At 35.8% G+C, this 9,185-nt stretch overlaps 1 long non-coding RNA gene across 1 annotated transcript; it reads right to left on the bottom strand.

Annotated features, from left to right (window-relative positions):
- Nucleotides 1-228: 228 nt before the first annotated feature.
- LOC130464378 (uncharacterized) lies at nucleotides 229-3,698 on the bottom strand. The gene is made up of 3 exons (XR_008924765.1): nucleotides 3,569-3,698; nucleotides 3,378-3,452; nucleotides 229-464 (listed from the first exon to the last, which is right to left on the bottom strand). It is a non-coding gene; the product is annotated as an uncharacterized lncRNA (long non-coding RNA).
- Nucleotides 3,699-9,185: the final 5,487 nt, after the last annotated feature.

The following is a 9,185-nucleotide window of genomic DNA, read 5'->3' on the forward strand; positions in this document are numbered from 1 at the left end:
TAAGAGTCACAATTTTATACTATATTTTTACCGCCAAACAAATTTAGAACCTCCTGATCAAAGTTTCAAAGCATATATTGTTCTTCATTCCGGCCGACCTTTGCATAATAACATATATATATCCAAAAATATATATATATATATCTATATATAGTGAACAATAAAACTTAATCATTATCATAAAATAATAATTAATTAGCAACAATGTATTTTATAAAAAGTGCTAACAATCATCCACGCATTAATTTGTATTGTCAACTCAAACTGAAATAAAAGCAATACAAAAACAACTTTCTAGCATCATTTGGTCTACCCTGATCAACATAGTAAAAAACGAAAGAAAAACAACTTCCTAACTAAGTCTAATTAAGCAAATAAATCCTATCGCCATGATAGCTTAGCGCGCTTGAAGATAACTTGTTATCCCTCTAAGTTTCACCATTATAGCTTGAATCATCATTAATCTGCAAAGAAAATTTAATGTCAATTTTTTTTTGGTAAAAATCTATTATTACTAGTCACAACATCACCAATAACTCTCATCCATCTCAACGTCAGAAACCAGTAGAGCCGAAAAGAAAGGAAGCCAAAGGCAACCTTCAACCTACACACACACCAAAATCTATTGCACAAACCCACAGCAGATAAAAGACTACAAATCCCACCCCATTAATCCAGACAATAACAAAGTCAACAAAAAAAATGCAGCAGTAACGGTTCTATGTATTTACGGTCCTGATGCATCACAACATGCAACAGAGAAACTGATGCAATCAGCAAAAAAACACAGTACCAGTACATTGCGATAAACTGTCAACAGGTGAGATCTGAAACTGAAGCTTACGATTACACCTAATAAACTGTAATCGTAATTGCTGTTATTAGGTGTCGTCCGATAAACTGTCAACAAAATTTAATCACTAAAGCAGCCAATGCATGCTGGACGAACGAAAATTCTACCAGATAGGATGATTCAAGATTCATTGAAGCTTGACTTGTTTAGTGAAAATGGCAGAGATCCAAAGTTCAAACACCCCGTCTCAACGACCAAGATGCTAGTTTTTACCCCCAAATATTTCTTTATAATCACCCCAGTACCCTAGTAAAGAATAATGAATTGATAAACCGATTTTAATGGTCATCTTTGTCCTCTAGGTTTATTATATCCACGAAGAAAAGTATGAAAATCACAACAAATTTGACATTAGACTGATTTAAATTAATCAATGAAAATGCATCATACTTCACAGCACAGAACTTATTTTAACATTCTGAGAGTTACCAATCGGATTCTAAATATTTCTTTAGTCCTTCCTATGTTAGAGTTCCTTTATTTTTTTATTATTATTGCTGCTTGTCTTTTCACCTATTCACTGTGCAGATAGTCTAAGAGCTTTTTTGTTATTTCAGGGGATCAGTTGGTTATAGAAGTGTTTTCTTCAGTGTCACACGGGGAACTGGATTCATGCACAGGGCATTCCAGGGTACAGATGTCTTGTTTACTCTCTGCTATGCGTCTTGTTTGCTGTAGTTACTAGATTCCTTTGACATTTACTATTGTATTTGTTATTTTATTTTGACAGCTTATGGGAAGCACAGAGGCGGGCCCATTGGGGAATGTTAGGAAAGGAGTACTGGTAAATATTCCCTCGTTCAATTTTTCATAGAATTAATCTTAGTGCATTTCATTATCTCTTGGGATTACATTTGCAAACAACCACTATTTTGTTCACTATTGTGGTCAGCTTCAGATATTTAATGTTCTTAGTTTTGATCTTTCTTAACTTCTTGTGCTTTAGAAGTGGTGGAAGACCTGACAAACCTATTACGATCAACTATATCTGCTGGTGATGCACTAGCTTAACTAGAAGGAGGAACATTACTATTTTGTTTTGGGTGCTAAAACATAAGTTTTGGCAAGAAGCCTGTCCACACATCCCAAAATAAGTTAAAGGATATACAGTTAGATTTAATCCCATATTTTGGTCAGAGTTGTAAGTTTGTGTAACGTTTTGTTTAAGCTTCAAGTTCACAGATAACTTATATTTCAACGCGAAACACTCCTAAATTTTAGGCCTCCATTCTTCGAACTTCCTAGATCTCCTCTAATCTATGTTATCGAACACTAAACCTTAATCCCTCCAGATTTTGGATTAAAGAAAATTATAAAGTTATAAAAATCGCAGACATCAAAATGTTGTATGAACTTTGGCTAATTCATTTTCTAGGATAGTAGGTGTTTGAATTTGACTAGGTTTCCTACGTGTGTTATCACTAAAAATAATAACCTTGCCAAGACTTACAAAATTTAGGAAACTGAAGATCTTGCAAGCTAAGTTAAATAGCCCTGTCGCCCACTCAACCTATTGCCATTTGAGTTGTACGTCTATGTCGTACACTATGTATGCAGAAATGGATGCAAATCATGCAATAAAATGACCAACATTGAGGATGACTCCTCGAGGGAGTCAACAGAGAGCTAGTACACTCCAAAATCAAGATAAAGACATTGTCTATCTAGATAATATTAAAGAAAAGCCAGTGCATCAGAGTTACTGGGACTATGAGGCTGCTACTTTATCTCAGAATGTAAAGGGTTTGGAGAAAAGAACAACACTTTGCTGTGACACTCACGCTTATCAGCCACTTTCCCGGGAACCTTCAAAGAAGGTAATGAAGAGAATAACCTTTTAGGAAATCCAGAGTACAAACTCAAGCATCAAGCAATATATGCCCAAAGTTATAATGTTAGGATGATACAGGATATGCAGCAAAACAAGAAAAGAGAATCAACCGGTTTCTTTGAAAGAGATGGAAGAAATGGAACTGGCTATTCATTAGGCCATGTCCTGTATCATCCTACCATTATAACCAGTAGCAAAGTTCAGGTTTGCAGTTTTGGTGTGAGAGTAATTAGCTACATTCTGGTGGGGTTCTTATTTTGGTGCTGTTAAAAAACAGCAGCGAAACAAATGGAGCTTCAGTTAATACTTCATTACTTGGCCTATTAATTAATTCAGTACTTTAGTTAATTCTGATAACAATAGATTAGTGTCGATCACGATGCAGCAAATTCATTTCTTAGCCAACATGGCCCAACAACTGACACCATAACCAAGTACAAAAACAAGGAAAAAAGGAACAAAAATGTAATGATAGAAAGTAGTGCAATCAATAAGTTCTTGCACACGCTCAATCAGAGCTTTATACAGGTTCAATAAAGTTACAGAACAGCAAACAAATTCAAACGGTAAGGAAATCTGGCTTGTAGGTTCAGAATGTGTCCACAGAAACATAGGGTTATAAATCATGTTTATGGTCACAAATCGCAAAAAAAAATCAAGCTTAGCAACATAGTTAAGTCCATATAAGTTTACCTTGCTTTTGGCAATAGTGTCCACATCTCATGTCTCGGCCTATTTTTCACCACTGCCACCAGAATCATCATTAATCTACAAAAACCATTTTAATAAGCCACGTCGAATACATTTTACATTGAGTGTACTAAAACAAATATTCAAATACTTAATCGGTAAGACATGCATGTTTCTAAAGAAAAATGACTAACCATATGTATTGCTTATTCCGCACCATCTAAAAGGTCTGATGAAACATTTCCTTTGCGTACTTCCTTCAAAACTTGTCCTAATAAAGAAGCAATCATTTTAAATGACTGCGTTGTTTCATCAAACTTCGTGCTTAGAGCTTTATTTTGTTGTGCAAGTTCCTGATTTTGCTTCTTTACATCTGATAGTTCACCTTTTATGTTCTCCACTTCCACGGCACCATTGTTAACATAGCTTGACCCTTCTTTCCTTAGCAAACCTTCCACTCCAAAGATGTCACTTTGTTTCACTCCAAACCCATAATTCAGAGGACGTTTAGGTATTTCACCTTTATACATAAGCCTATTAAAGACCTCATTCTCAATTTCAACCCTAGACAAGGAAGAAGAGGAACTCGCAAGGTTTTCTTGGACCTCATCGTTTGCTTCCTCCTGTTAGATAATATGAGAAGCGAATATCAGAAGTGTAAGCTCTAGAAGATAAAAGATCGGAGGCCTTGTTACATTTGTTAATGCTAATGAAATATATACATATATAGATATCAGAGGCCTTGTTTTAACTGATCTGATCAGCACGGATCTGATCAAAACTGATCTGATCGGAACAGAAATATTCAGAACAGATCAGTTCTGTTCAGATCAAATCAGTTCTGATCAGAACAGTGCTGATCAGATCAGTTCAACTACTGAGTGTATGAACTCGCCAGAGTGACACTATTTACCGATCCTGTTAAACTAAAGTGCAGAGTAGGATTCAACTGAGAAAATAAGCAAATAAGAATTTGGCCACTTTTCAAAAATTGAAATGTCTTCACATATCATGTTGGATACTATAAAAAAGAGAAATATTGAATTAAGGAGTTCGCATAGATTAGAGAAAGATTGAATAAGCTCAACGCAATGGATACCATAAATTGATGAGAGGGTGTGCCCTCTTCAAAGCTTCCATCTTTGGCATAAACTGATTTGTAAAATGCCAATTCGCTAAACTCCCCTTTCTTTTTCTGCAATTATAGGAAACAAATAAATAAACAAACTTGTGGAGTAGGGCTGATTATAGTATCTTTGTGTTTTATGTTCCTATCTACTTAGAATCTATAGTAACTAAAATGCAACAACTCAAAGAAGGTAGAAAATCATACCAAATCAGCTCTTCGATTAGCAAAGCTTGTAGCACCACTCTTGTGATTACGGTCTTGTAATGCTCGAGCATTTTTTCCAAGTTCAGATTTTTCCTAGTTTCAAGATATCAATGTTAGCATGAATAAAATAAATTAAACTTACTAAATTTAGGATCTTTCGAGGTAACAAACCATGGCCTTTGGTGTAAACCAATATGTAACCAAATCCGACCAACTCTTAGAGGAGACTCCATCAGGCAGATTGGCAAAGTTCTGTTCTGGAGTTTTCACTGGATCGAAATGTTTTTTCTTCAATGTGTATCTATGCTGCTTCCATGGTCTGTCCATGCGGTTTAAAAGTGATGTGTTAACTAGCTCCCCATCAGGTATCACAAAATGTTTCTTCAAAGAAAAAGGACTCAATGTAAGTGTTAAACTGTGTGAAAAAGTATGTTGCAAGTATATAAAACGGAAGAAGTGCCAAATTATGTTGCAAGTATATAAAACGGAAGAAGTGCCAAACTTACCGTCAATCATGCAAACTAATTTAGACTACTTTGACCAATCAGTGATCAATTACAATCAAATGGAATTGATTCCAATCAAAAGATATTATATTTACAATTGCTCACCTGTCATTCTTTCTATTTGTTTTTCTGATTTCGTTTCATTTCTGCGACTGTGAGAAATAATAGAGATAATAATATGAGGGAGTTGTTTCAAAAAGATGAGCTGCTCTCGGCTGGGTTGAGTATACAGGAAGCTGACATCTTTTTTAAGGTTCTATTGGGTAGGAAGTTAGAGCAAGAGAGCTCTCGAGTCCTCTATTGATGCCAGTCATGTCACTACTCATTACTAAATTGGCAATCTAGAATATAGTAAATTGGCCTTAATTCAAACATCGTATATGTATTAAGGCTAAGAAATAGTATTAAGGCTAAGAATTGTTTAAATACAAGGCTCAAAATATTTAGTTAACTTTTTAAACTATTAAATTCCCGTGTAACTAAATAAATTAGAAAGTGTAACTTAGAAGTCTAACCATGGCCAATTGACAATAATTATTTAAGCTAGAAAGTGTTAAGATATATAGTGAAATATAGTTCGGTAGTTCCTCGAATAATCGATGACACTCTTATGCTTTGAGATGTTAAACTTATGTAGTTACAGATGTACATTTCCCAAGGTGACTCTTTTGATGCATTTTTGTTACTTTATTTCTAATTTGGTGGTTTTTTTATTTGAATTTCTATGAATAATGGATATTGTTAATTATTTTGAAGTGAGTATTAACAGGAATTTTATCTTATTTGTCGATTAGAAAGATACTAGCATTCAAAGTAGTGCATTAGAGACGTGTAAAATGCAACTGAGTATGAGTAGTTCTCTTTGGAATGGAAGAATTTCATTGAGAATAATATGTTTTGATGATTTTGTTTCCATTTTATCCCCAAATGTGAACTCTTTAGGATTTATTGTTATAATTAATGTAAGTGTAAGAAGGATAAATCCACATACCCGAATAGCTTTAACTATATTAGCTCTTAAGTTAGCGTCCAGATCACGCCAACTATCCAATCCCACTGGACACATGTCATCTATTTTTGCAATATCTCCAAGGAAACTCACAAGGATTTTACCACCTTTTCGAAGAGGTTGGTTGAATTCATTGAACTTAACAATGTATCTGAATCCCGGTGTATCAAGCCAAACGTCTCGAGGCATAACCGAACCTTTCACAAGGTGGTGTATTCCTTCAGCATCTGCCAGAGATATGGAGTTAAATGAGATAGAAAAAATCACCAATATAATTCACAGTTTCCATATTTAAATTAAGTAAAGACATGTTTACCTATAGCTATAACCTCGTTCTTCTCATCAAACTCCCTCTGATACGGCCAATTTTGAACAATAACTCGATGTCGAGGTATTGATTTTTTCACAGTAGTATCACTTCCTTCATTTTCATCCAATTCTTCATCACTCTCTGGAGCTGATTCTTCAGATTCCTCCCAGTTATAAGTTGGCATAACTTCAGCCTCAATATGATTGGATGGAGGAGATTGATTTTGAAATGCATTTTCACTCACATGCATGTAAGTTGGAGGCACCTGACCAGAAGCAAGCTTCCCGGCTCGATCTTTCCCTGACATGGTGATTGGTGGTGTAGGAGGTCGTGACATCACAGATTTTGTTGCCCTCATGGGTGCAACAAACGCTCTTTTCTCCAAATGTGGTTTGGTACCTGTGAGTGAAGCTTTTTCAGGCTGATGTCTAACTTTATGAAGTTGTTGGGCAGCTTTGTCCCGCTCCAGAGAAGGCTGTCGGGTAACTATGACAGGCTTCACAGTAGCTTGAGTAGTAGGCTGCATAGGAGGCTTGAGGATAGGCTTCACAGTAGGCTGAGTAGTACTCTGCAGGTTAGGCTTCACAGTAGGTTGGTGTGAGGCTGCAAGATTCGTTGTTGCTGTTTTTTGTGCTGCTATTTCAATGAGGTTGGGAAACAAAGGTCCTTTTGACCATCTACTTTGTGCAACCTTTGTTTGCGGTTGTGATGCTCCTGTAAGAGTTGGCGAAATTGATTGTGGTAATGGGTTAGAGGATGGTTTTGACTGGGTAACAGCTAGTTTTGATGATGTCTTAAGTTTTTGCTTTGAAATCATGGAAGTAGACCGAGGCATGGATGATTGTGATGCAACCATTGAAGGAGATGATGTAGAAAGGGTGGGTTTTTTAGCAGTTGTGGGTTGTTTGATGGGTTGTGAAACAGACCCAAATGATTGTGATACTCCAAGTGTTGGAGGGGTGAACGGTCCCCAGTTTTGGATGGATGGATCAGAAGATTTGGGTGATGGATCAGAAGGTTTGGGTGACTTCGATGCACCAAGGCTTGATCTGTCATCGGTAGCTAAAAATGTTCTTTTAGTACTGTAAGTCATGACTTTTAGTTCCTGTTCAGCAAGTAAGAAACACAATCAGCCATGAATAAAAAAAAATGATGAAACCAACAAATATAAGAATGAAACACTAAATAGTAAATAGGATATAAGCAAGCTGCATATCTGGGATTAATTAATACTTTGTCTAATCAAGATGATAGTGTAATTTGAACTAGTAAGGCCACAACTAAATACACAGCTCAAAATTCTTATGGACTACCGTAAAAAATCTATCGGTGCAGTCAACCAATAAGTTCGATTATGAACATAGAGACTCAATAATCAAAGAATGCAGAACCTAATAACATGGAATACACCATGACTTGGATTAAATAGAATATTTATCTTTACAAAACCATTATTCTTTCAGAAAAGAATTTGCTCCATAAAACAAAAAATACACTCTGTAAACATAATACTTGACAGGTTTGTGTTTCTTGAAAACAAGAAACTTATTTTTATCAATCAATATTAGGATACTATTAGTATTAGTAGTATGGTACTACATCTTTTTTCTTTTTTTAAGGGTACTATAACTCTATCTTAACATATAGTATATATATATACAATGGCGTTATCAGGAAATTTGGTGGCATTGTTTTCGTTCTTATGTCAGAGTTGGAATTCAGAATGTAGGTAAGCATGTTCAGCCCTATCTTTCTAGACTTAGGACATTATCTACCATCAACTAAAGAAGGAACAAAATAAGCAACCAACTCAAAAACCTTGTTATAAACAGATGGAAGCAGAAAACACTAACAAAATCCTAGATGGAACCACAGATTAGCAGTAAATTGACTCATACTTCTTTTGTCTAGAAATTCACTGATCTATAAACCAAGAGACAACTTCTCCTATAGAGAGAACTCCTGGCATATCAGCAAATGCAGCCAGGCTGCAATCTTACTGGCCAAGGACAAACTGAGACTGAATCCCGATGCACACCAAGTTTACTCTGGGACCCTTGGACAAGAACAAATCCAAAAACAGTACATCAATCTAGAAAACTGTTATCTTTACAAGACTGTCACCTTGATTAAACGAAATTTGACAAAGAAAACGAACCTGTTCTTGCAAATGATCAAAGTACTAGTAAGGGTGTTAAATCTGCTGGTAAATTAGCTGGGAAGAAGAGGCGTGGTGGTACTCTGGTGTTAAACAAGTCTGAGGTGCAAGTCAATGAGGGCGATGCAAATAAAACGAATGTTGATGGTGGAAAGCAGATCAGTACTAAGTCCAATTTGACAATCAATGAGAGTGATGCAGTTAGTAAGGGTGGAAAACATGCTGGTAAAATAGCGGGGAAAAAGAGGCGTGGCACACTAGTGTTAAACAAGACTGATGAGGTGCAAGACAATGATGAATGTATCAGAAGTAAGCTGTTTGTTGATAATGATGAAGATGTAAGTAAAGATGGAACCAGTAAGTCGAATTTGACAGCAAATGAGAGCGATGCAGCAACTTCAAGTTCCTTAAACATTATTCCTGAGTTGGAAAAGGTTAAAAATAAACAAACGGCACACTTCATACTTTGTGGACATAGACTACAGAGAAAGGAGT

Source organism: Spinacia oleracea, chromosome 6, assembly GCF_020520425.1.
Source record: "Spinacia oleracea cultivar Varoflay chromosome 6, BTI_SOV_V1, whole genome shotgun sequence".
In the NCBI taxonomy this organism is placed as follows: Eukaryota; Viridiplantae; Streptophyta; class Magnoliopsida; order Caryophyllales; family Amaranthaceae; genus Spinacia; species Spinacia oleracea.